Source organism: Aethalodelphis obliquidens, unplaced genomic scaffold, assembly GCF_003676395.1.
Source record: "Aethalodelphis obliquidens isolate GAN/ISIS:26980383/991018 unplaced genomic scaffold, ASM367639v1 scaffold81, whole genome shotgun sequence".
NCBI lineage: Eukaryota > Metazoa > Chordata > Mammalia > Artiodactyla > Delphinidae > Aethalodelphis > Aethalodelphis obliquidens.
The window spans coordinates 1,383,220-1,393,795 of NW_020838025.1; the positions used below are offsets into that span (position 1 = coordinate 1,383,220).

At 40.4% G+C, this 10,576-nt stretch overlaps 1 pseudogene; it reads right to left on the reverse strand.

Annotated features, from left to right (window-relative positions):
* Positions 1 to 466: 466 nt before the first annotated feature.
* LOC113612707 (14-3-3 protein eta-like) lies at positions 467 to 2,167 on the reverse strand (annotated as a pseudogene).
* Positions 2,168 to 10,576: the final 8,409 nt, after the last annotated feature.

The window sequence follows — 10,576 nt, forward strand, 5'->3', positions numbered from 1 at the left end:
ACCATATTATCTGCAATATTTTCAGAGTAACTAGTCTTTAACTAACTACAGTTGACCCCAGAGCAACTCGGGGTGGGGAGGCGGTTAGGGGCGCTGACCCCTGCACAGTCCAAAATCTACATGTAAGTTCACTGTCTGCCCTCCCTATCTGGGGGTCCAGGTCCGTGGACTCAACCAATCAGGGTCAAGTAGTACTGTAGCATGTATTTACTGAACAAAACCTGTGTATAAGTAGACCCTCACAGTTCAAACCTGTATTGTTTAAGAGTCAACTGTAGTCTCATTTCAACAATAAATAACTTTTTAATAAACTGTGTGAGACACTGCGATACAAAGGGAATCTTATTAACATTCTAGACTGAACCATCTAAGGTTCTTATCTCATTTTCTTCTTCTTCTTAAATACCCCCAAAGCAGCACTTACTTACCCAATGAATTCCAAAACATTTAATTTAGAAGTCTGGCATTTCATAATCACCGATTTTGATTGACATGGGCTGACACATAGGACGATAGCCAAAGAGTTAGAAAACATAAATCCATGATTCTTAAACAATAGTAACCAAAAAAAAAAGTTACAGATATCAAAACTTTAGCTGCGTCGCACTGAAAAGAAGGCTTGTGCACCTCATAATTTAAAGAGGCAAAACAAGGCGCTACTGAAACCTCACGTTAAACAGCTTATTATTAAGCTGATGGAAAGGAGCAAGTGGTCTCTCCATCTCAGCTTCCCTTAACAGTTTTCCATCAGCTGAAGAAAGAGGTGGGAGGGGTGAATTCATTTATGCATGCACAGATTTACTGCTTTAATAAAACACTATCAGCTTGTTTTAAATGAACTGTTTAAACACCGACTGCAGCCTGTGTCGGCTCATCCTCCCTTCTAACCTCCCCATTGCTTTCACCTGCATTTCACTTAGCTTGGCAGGCAGAGTAAAATGCCTCCTTCAGAACGCACCTGTCTGCACAATCGGAAAAGAAAGCTCCCGTGGGCTCACAGCAAACCGTCAGTCCCGCAATGCCCATGAATCTGTCCGGAACTGCTTCCCGGGGGAGCGGAGAGCAGATCTGAGTAGATCCGAGTAGCTGTCCTGCCATACAGATAGGTTCAGCACTAGCTACGGAGTGACTGGAGCGAGGAAGGGGCGGTGGTGCTGGGGTGCGGGTAGGCGTCGGGCCGAGGCGCCCGCGTGGCCCTTCTCCGGCTTCCTCGTCCTGCTGGTCGCTCCTCCGGAGGGTGAGGTTGTCTCACAGCAGATGCATGATGAGCGTGGAGTCCTTATAGGAATCCCCGTTTAATGTGTCCAGCTCGCCTGCGGCATCTTCGGAAGCTTGTTTGGCTAGAGGCAGGGCTCCTCCGGCGCTTTCTGGGTCTCATAGTAGAACACGGAGAAGTTGAGCGCCAGGCCCAGCTGGACGAGGTGCGTGGGCTGCATGTGCTCTTTGCTGATTTCGAAGGCTTCCTCGTGGCGGCCTCCGGAGCTTCGACCACACTGTTTTTCTCCTCGCCGGAAGCTGCCTCTGCCCGGTAGCGGAAGTAGTCGCCTTTCATCTTCAAGTAGAGGACATTTCCTTTCACACTGGAAATCAGTGCAGTTTTTTTTTTTTTTTTTTTTTTTTTTGCGGTACGCGGGCCTCTCACTGTTGTGGCCTCTCCCGTTGCGGAGCACGGGCTCCAGACGCGCAGGCTCAGCGGCCATGGCTCACGGGCCCAGCCGCTCCGCGGCATGTGGGATCTTTCCGGACCGGGGTACGAACCCGTGTGCCCTGCATCGGCAGGCGGACTCTCAACCACTGCGCCACCAGGGAAGCCCTCAGTGCAGTTCTTGATGAGGAACTTGTCCAGCAGAGCCGGCACGACGCTGCACACCGTTTCCAGCTCCTTCTCGATCTACGCCTGGTAAGCCTTAACCTTCCCCTGTTTCTTCTCATTCCCGTCGGCCATGGTTTTCTGCTCGATGCTGCTGCTAACCCTCCAGGAAGACCGCTGGGCACCGACCACGTTCTTGTAGGCCTGGGAGAGGAGGTTTCGGTCTTCACTAGGGAGAGGTTCGTTGAGCTCGGTCACCGCCTTCATGGCGGAGGCCTTGTCGTCGCAGCGCTCCACATGCGCGGCCAGCCGCGCCCGCTGCAGCAGCCGCTCGTAGTCCCCGTTACCGCTAAGGTCCGGCTTCACTTAGCGCCCAGCTCCGCTCCGCTCGCTCGCTCGCGTGTGCGTTCCGGGTCTCCGCGGAGGCTGCCGCCGCGCACGCGCACGCGCACTGGCTCAGCGGCGGCCCAGGCAGCAAGCGGCAGGCACCGCCGCTCGCCCTCTCGCTGGCTTGGAGCGCGCGCTGTATTACCTCATTTTCAGATGTGTCTGGAGTGTTGAAAAAAGTTGATAGTTCCTTTTAACTCCTTTCTAACATATGATTGAGATTTTTTATCCACTTCATGATCTGATGAAAGTGCTTTAGAGGTTTCTTTCAGTAAATATTTTCCAGTTTATAGCATTCATTCTTAAGTTCCCTCTAGGAACCAACAAAGCAAGTGAAGAAGTAGACTTGCTTCCCTTCTCACTGCAGGAAGGAAGTTAGATAACCGATAACCCCAAGTTGCCTCAATAAAGTTTGAACAAACCTCTGTCTCTGGTGTTAAGACTTAAGAGTAAGGTTCGTGGTAATAAATGTTGATTATTGTGTTTTCCTGCCAATCCTCCTGTTCGAAGGCCATGTGCACGTGGGATGTTTTATCTGCTCAGCAGAGTTTTCACCAGGCTCCTCCTTTTCCATAAAATGGATAGTATCTGTACTATTCACTTAAATAATGACTAAAACGTGTCTAGATTGCATAGCCCTGATGGTTTGCTCTCATGGAGTTTCTTTTTGGGTCTATGTTCTCATAAAAGTATTATCAAACCTACCTCTATATTTGCTATAGGAATCTTGTTTGAGGATATTGTCCATCCCAATGTTCATTCCCTTCCCTATGAAGTTCCACATGAAAATGTTGTTTTAGAAAATTTTCTGCTAATTGCTAGTGACATTTTGCTTCTCCCAAACAACAGGTATTTTACCTCATAAACAATGAGGGTTATCTGCAACACTAGCTCCAATTATTAAAGCATCAGTAAATGTATAATCTCAGTTAACAAGATGTCAGGAGACAGTTTGGTTTAAGAGTGATTATTCAGCAACTCAGTGATATTCACAGCAATCACAAATTCCTGTTTTTTCCAGCTATGCACCTTCAGCGTCAAGCTTGTCAGGCTAGCCAATGTCATGGTTGTTAGATGGTTGCAGTAGCGCTAGGAGTGAAATCCTCAAACAGTAACATCCAGAAGAGTATCATATGATACTCTTTCTCAGAGTATTCTAGCTAATTTCAAAGAAGCATCTCCAGAGGACCCCCAGTTATCTCCTACCATTGCATTGGCCAGAACCACGTTAGGTGCCCAACTAGAACAAATCCTAGCAGCACAACTGTTGCAGAGGAGATGAGATGACCATGGCTGGCTTACATTAATCAGAATTTATCCCCAATCTACGTAGCTACCTTAATAAAAGAGTTTTTGGTTTTTTTTTAAATAAGGAAGAGAGAGGAAGAGATCTTGAGTAGGAATCAACAGTGTCTATTAGAAACACATAAGGGGGTCATTTTCCTTTGACAATAGAAAACTTAGAATTAACTTTGTAAGCCCTGCATGTATCATCATGGCCCTTCTACTTTATGGCTCTTTGTTCTGCTTTTATCTCTTAGTCTTGCTTTCAATTAAAATTTATTTTCTACTGCTCATGATTTTTGTATACTTTTTTTTGACATATATTTCTGATGTTCTAGACTTCACATGGTTTTCAAAATGATGTATAATATATGAAAACTAGAGCTAATGTTTCAGATACAAACTAGGGAATAGAAGGTGATTAGGTAACTGTTCTGGATTTGAATATACAGGATTCATTGACATTCCAGCAGAATCGTTAGAAAGTGATTTTGGGCTAAGCCTTTAAAAACATGGCTGTAGTAATCGACTTCCCAAGCATGGTAACACTGAATATTCTCATAAAATTAACATCTCTAATTTATAGACAAGCAGTGGTGGCACTTTTTGTTACAGGTAGAATTTAATTAGCCAGGACAAATAAATTAGGTTTCACACTTCTGTCAGGATAGTGGAATTGCAGAGGCTGGTCTGGGAATTTCAGGCCATTGAAGATGCCATTTGACCTCTCAAGGAAATTAACTTTTCCAGCTGCCATTCTGAAAAGTTCTAATTAAGCCATATGGGTATTATTGACTTATTTATTACAATGGATGTCATGTAGGCAACTTTCTTGGAATTCTGGAAAATCCTCCAAATGACTTTTTCTTAATGTATAGGTGAGATGGAAGGCATCTTAGGATGGTACATGTCAATGGGACCATAGAGAGAGAAGATTCATAGAAGATTTATAGATTTAATCATATAAACCTCCAAAGATTCACTTTATTCTTTCCATATGGGGACCCAATTTGTATTACATTTCCTTTTGTACAGAGTCTTATATAATAAAGAATGCATGAAGCATTTGAAAAAAATTAGCCTCTGTGGTAATGGGAAATATTGCAGAGAAGAGACAGATGTTGGAAAGGCAAATGTGGACTCATTTTATGGGGAAATAAATAAATAATGGGAAGACTTATGTAAGAGTGATGGTTAGCAGTAATCTTCAGGGAAGTGGTTCAATTAAATAATATAGGACAAAAAGTATTGGAAGAGGATTTGTAGGTAGAGATATAATTAATTATAGGGTTATGCAAACTTGGGAACACTGTGTGATTGGTTGCTTAAACTAAAACATATTGCACTAGTACAATTACTTAAACAGAAAGTAGGAAGTATGTGTTGGAATCAGCAAGAACCCTGGAGGCACAAATGTAATAAAGAGGAAGAGGAAGTTTGATATTCTTGCAGCCAGAAAAGAGAGAAAGGAAACAAAGGGCTGGTGTCTTTAGGGAGAACAGTTAAATGTATGTGATTATAATGTGTGATAGTTAATAAGTTATTCCTATGTGATAGGTAATGTATGTCTTCTCAATCTCCCCATGAAATAATTGATAAAAAGCTGACATTTCTCACTAATGCTTTGTGAGATGGCTTGTATTTCAGGAATGTAACAAAGGCTGAGTTCTGTTCTCAGGTTAGTTCAATTGAATCTTGGAGGGACAGCCACTTATGTTCCATCAGTTGGATTTTGTTCTGTAAGTGGATTTATTTCATGTTTATTTGTTTCAATTTTGGAAGGAGAAACTCCTTTTTATCTTTCTCCATTGCAGAGGTCTAGAATTATCTTGGGCTCTGTTGTGTTCCCCCATCTCACCACAGAGCCAACACTTCTTCAGAAAGGGCCTTCTGTTTTTGGCCTGGGAGTAAATTACTCGGGTATGTGACATGATGGGGAATGATGTGAGGTAGCAGGGCACAACTGGTTCAGTATTTCTGTAGTCTTTGAATTAATTACTTTAATTATTTGCCTTTGGACAGCTCCTGCTCTTGGATGACTTCCTATGGAATACTGGGGAACTTCTCTTGAGTTTTGCTCAAGATTGTTGGAATGCATGGCTTTTACCTTTGTAGCAGTCCTCTCTGCCTGTTTTGGGTTGTGTGTATGTGTGTGTGTGTATGTATGTGTTTTAAACATGCACTCTCTCTCTTACTGCATTCCAATTTCCAGAAATCTCACAAAAATTTTGCCCATCAAGGTAATCTCTCCTTTTTTTTCTAGCTAATGTCTATTTTTATTTCAGTTAGATTTTGGAAGGAAAGAGAACCATGTGGGATTAATCAAGTCAGCCATCTTTAACAAAAGTCACAGGTGTATATTCTTGACACTTTAAAATGTTTTTTTGTTTGGTGTGTACATTGGGCCTATCCAGTGAACTGGTATCCATTTTCTTAATTGGTTAACAATATTAAAATTGATTCAGTTGTTCATACATCATGCTTTCCTGCTCAGGGGAAAACATCTTTTTGGTCCAGGAAAGCTCTTCCTGGAATTGACCTGAAGTATACCAATTTTTATATAACCCAACTCATGTAATTCCTGCTTTGGCTTTAGACTTTAGCTTAAAGGGGGCTTTGATTTAGTAAACAGCAGTTGATCAACTTTTGTGGTTATTGACCTAGGGCATTGCATCTGAATGTGCAAACCATCATAAGTAAAAGGCAGATTGATGGAATATGAGCTGGTGCTGTACTTCCTACTTGCTGCTACTATTTTATTCTTCTTTTAGAGCTAAAATATTAAAGTTTGACTTACAGATGAGTATTGCTAAATGCATATTCAAGCTAATAAAGAATTATCAAACACACAGTGAGAAATCAATTTTCAAAGTGGTAGAGTCAAAGCAGGCCAAGTATCATGAAAAAGTCTTGAGCATGAATGAAAAGACCTGTGTACAAATCTCGACACTATCACTTTTCATATTTTTTTTTTAACAAGAGAGTTACCTGTGTTCCCGCCTTCCTCCCAGTTTCCTCCTCTGTAGACTAGGAATAATATCATCTTCTCATTGTTTTTGAGAGAAATTAAAGCATCCCTAGTGTTTAATAAATGCTCAATAAATGTAACTTAAATCTGTTATCACTATTTTTGCATTCCATCCTCCTTTGCTTTCTTTTCTCCTATTTCTCTCCTCTGCTCTGGCCCTAGTTATCACCTATGTATTGGGATTCCTACAGTCTTACACACTTCTTCTGTCGCTCTTGTTCTTGCATTCAGCCCTATTCATCTTTTTCTTGATTTATTGATAATCAATCTTAAAGTGAACATTTTATTCCTTTGTGCTTTTTACCCTTTTCTGCCTAAAACCCCCAAACTGTATTTTTGGTTCTCTAACATCTCCTCCAATATCTGCCACAAGGCTGGGCTGGAAATGCTGGCTAACAGAGCATGCTGGATGGCAGGGTTTTTGCATTTATTTCTGTCTTTCAGGCAGGTCATCAAATAACGGGTCAACCAGTCAATTAGTAAAATAAAATAATTATGAAACATAGGAAATGTAGAAGTGTTATAAATTCTACTAAAAAAGATAATCATAAAATCATATTATTTAAAAAGAAATATATTGTTAGTGTTTTCACTTTTTATATTTATCATATAAAATTTTAAAATAATTTATAGATGAAAGCCAGCATTTCTTTAAATGTTTACTCCAAGATTCTGTTTTGGCATTAATAATGTCAAAATGGGATTAATGATAACAAATGAGAGTAATAATAAAGTAACAGATTTGAAGTTCAAATTTTATACATTGCACTCCCCCTGGCAAGGTGCACACACTCCTTGAAGCTCAGCCTAAGCAAACTCTACTTCTTTCCCACTTACCTCTCCCTTTTGTTCACACACATGTGTGTGCGCATGCACACACACACACACACACACACGGGTGCAAAAGTTTGAAATTTTTATGTAATACCTATGTTATGCACACAAAAGTTTAATCAGAAAGTAATAGCTGAGACAAAATCGAGTTATAACACTCACATTGTCACCCAATAGGATCAAGAAAAATTCACCTAAGACATTCTACACAAGTATTTTTGATTGTCTCTCTTCCTGTCTTCCCTCAGTGTTTCAGGGGAATGGACAACAAATATTAAATTATTGCCCTCCTTAAACATAGTCATCATTGTCAGCTATGCAAGAAGATTCATCAACAAGAAGTAAAGGTATTACATTTCACTATAGAAGAGATAATAGATGTTCAAGATTCCCATTCTGTTTTTCACCTGTCTACTGTGGGTAGAGAAACACAGAATTTAAAGAAGGTTTACAAAGAGAACAAACTTATGTATACCAACAGGGAACAGGGGCGTGGGATGAATTGGGAGATGAGGATTAACATATATACACTACTATGTATAAAATAAATAACGAATGAGAACCTACCGTATAGCACAGGGAACTCTCTTCAGTGCTCTGTGGTGACCTAAATGGGAAGGAAATCTAAAAAAGAGGGGATATATGAATACGTATAGCTAATTCACTTTGCTGTACAGCAGAAACTAACACAACATTGTAAAGCAACTATAATAAAAATTAAAAAATAAAATAAATTTTTAAAAATTAAGAAAAAAATAAAGAAGGTTTACAAGAACACAGTTTGGGAAAAAAAAAGGAATAATTTCTACTTGTCATAGACCTATAAGTCAAATATTGTTCAAACTCCAAAACATCTCTGCAGGATTCACATATAATAATTTTCTGGTAGACTCCTGGAAAAAACCTCTGACATTTGGTCTGTAAGATGAGTCTCTATCTTGGATATAGTTGAGTGAGTAACTGCTACCAATTGGTTGGCAGCTGAGTTTGAGTTTCCGAAAAACACTTAAGTTGACTGACATATTTATAAACTAGAGATTTTCGTTTGAGCAAAAATGGTTTTAAAAAACACAATAAAGCAAAATTTTGGCTTCAAAGTTAGTCTAATCATTGTCAATGATTTAAAACAAGAGGGAGAAAGCAAAATGTAAGAAGACTTACAGCTGAAGTATGTATGTGTTCTGCTATGACTATAGTTCTGTAGGTTGCATTTGCACATTGATATTAAATGTTTTAAGACTTAAAACAATGCTATGCATACAGTAGATATTTATGTGCCTTTGGAATGTACTGAGCCCCTTTCCTATATTTGGTGAATTTCTTACATTATGAATCCCACTTCCTAAGATAAAGGCCATAAACTTGCTTTTCCAGGCTCCCTTGAGGCTAAGGTACAGGTATGTGACCTTGATTCTGCCAGTCACCCATTAACATATGAGGTCTCTGATTGGTAGAGTGTGGTGTGAAGAAGGCAATGCAAGGGGGATTCAATTCTGACGGTGAGTTTGGTGGCAAGGAGACACTCAGTTTCAGAAATAGCAACAGCACATGGCCTAGCTTCCAGCACCTGATGTTGGAAAGACAAGGTACAGAGCCTGTGCCCAGAATGCAGGCCTGGTGTCTTCTGGTGCCAATCCATCCTGCTTCTAGTTATGTAGCCTTTAAGACTGATTCTTCAGAAGTCTGTGAACTGTCTGATCCCCTCTATCAAATTTCTTTTCTACTTAAATGGTCCAGAACGGTTTCTGTTGTTTACACATCACACCTTCAATTAGTACAGTACATAAAACAATGGTACAACTATTTCTACTACTAATACTTTATATTTGTATAGAACTTTAGTAATTTTGAAATAACATATTTTGAGCCATGTCTTTCAAATGATCTCTTTCAATTCTCATATCAGCTTTAAAACTTGGGGTGTGGCAGTATCTGTAGTTTCATTTGACATGTAAGGAAACTGTGAAACAGCAAGGCTAAATAACTTGTCTTGTCACAGAGCTACTTGGTGGGGATAGGAGTAGAAACTAACATTATTTTTGCTTTGATTCTTTTGGCTTCATCATTATTTAATTCCACAAAGAAATGAGATTTTCCCCTAACCCTTGCTTAAGCTTCTTGACTTCTTATATGCTTAATAAAAAAGATTACACCAGAGGGACATTATAAAAGTAGAATTATTGGATATGTAAACATATCCAAGTGACTTGCATCCAGCATCTACTCATCTTTCTCCAAGGTGAATGTCCTCTGGGGGAGTTACTTTTCCCCTGCACCGTTCCTGATCTGCCTCTCCTCCTGGCTCCAAGGATGAGGGTAAGATTTATACCTGCATAGAGTGATTGGCTGAGGAAGGAACAGGCACATGATCCAATGAGATGCCATCTGGATAATTCTGCTTCCTCTTGGAGAGGCATGTTATCTTCTGCTGGTTTTAAACATGGAAGGATGCAGGCCCAACCTTCATAATGTATGGGTAAAGCCAACCCAGAAAAAAAGAACTGAGAGATGGGTCCTGATACCGTTGTATGAGTCTTTGAATCCAGTGGTGCCTGGAAGTTTCAGTTAACATGAGCCCCTAAATTACCTTTCATGCTTAGACCAGTTGGATTGGATTTTTTGTCCCTTGTAACCTAAAGAGTTTTATTTTATTTTATTTATTTTTATTTTTTATTTTTTTGTGGTACGCGGGCCTCTCACTGTTGTGGCCTCTCCCGTCGCGGAGCACAGGTTCCGGACGCGCAGGCTCAGCAGCCATGGCTCACGGGCCCAGCCGCTCCGCGGCACGTGGGATCTTCCTGGACCGGGGCACGAACCCGTGTCCCCTGCATCGGCAGGCAGACTCTCAACCACTGCGCCACCAGGGAAGCCCCCCAAAAGAGTTTTAACTGATACTCTGTGCCCTTCTAAGTTTCTTGGGCTTCACCAGTTATGCATAATCCAACAGAGCAGTACTACTGAATCTCATGCCAAGAGATAAGTCAACCAACTAAAAATCTAATTTGCTTTCACAACTTAATAACTTTTTTTACATGGAAGGACTCCAAATACTGTTTTCCCAAATCTAAGTAAAGGTTTAAGAGGAAAGCAATAGATCAGACATTAGGAATGTATAACTTTCTGAATATTTCCTGTATTAATCCTGTCCCTACTTTATTAGTATTCAGTAATCACTTAGCCCCTTCCTAGTTCACCTTCCCTAAATTTAGAAATTGCATTATAATATCCACTAG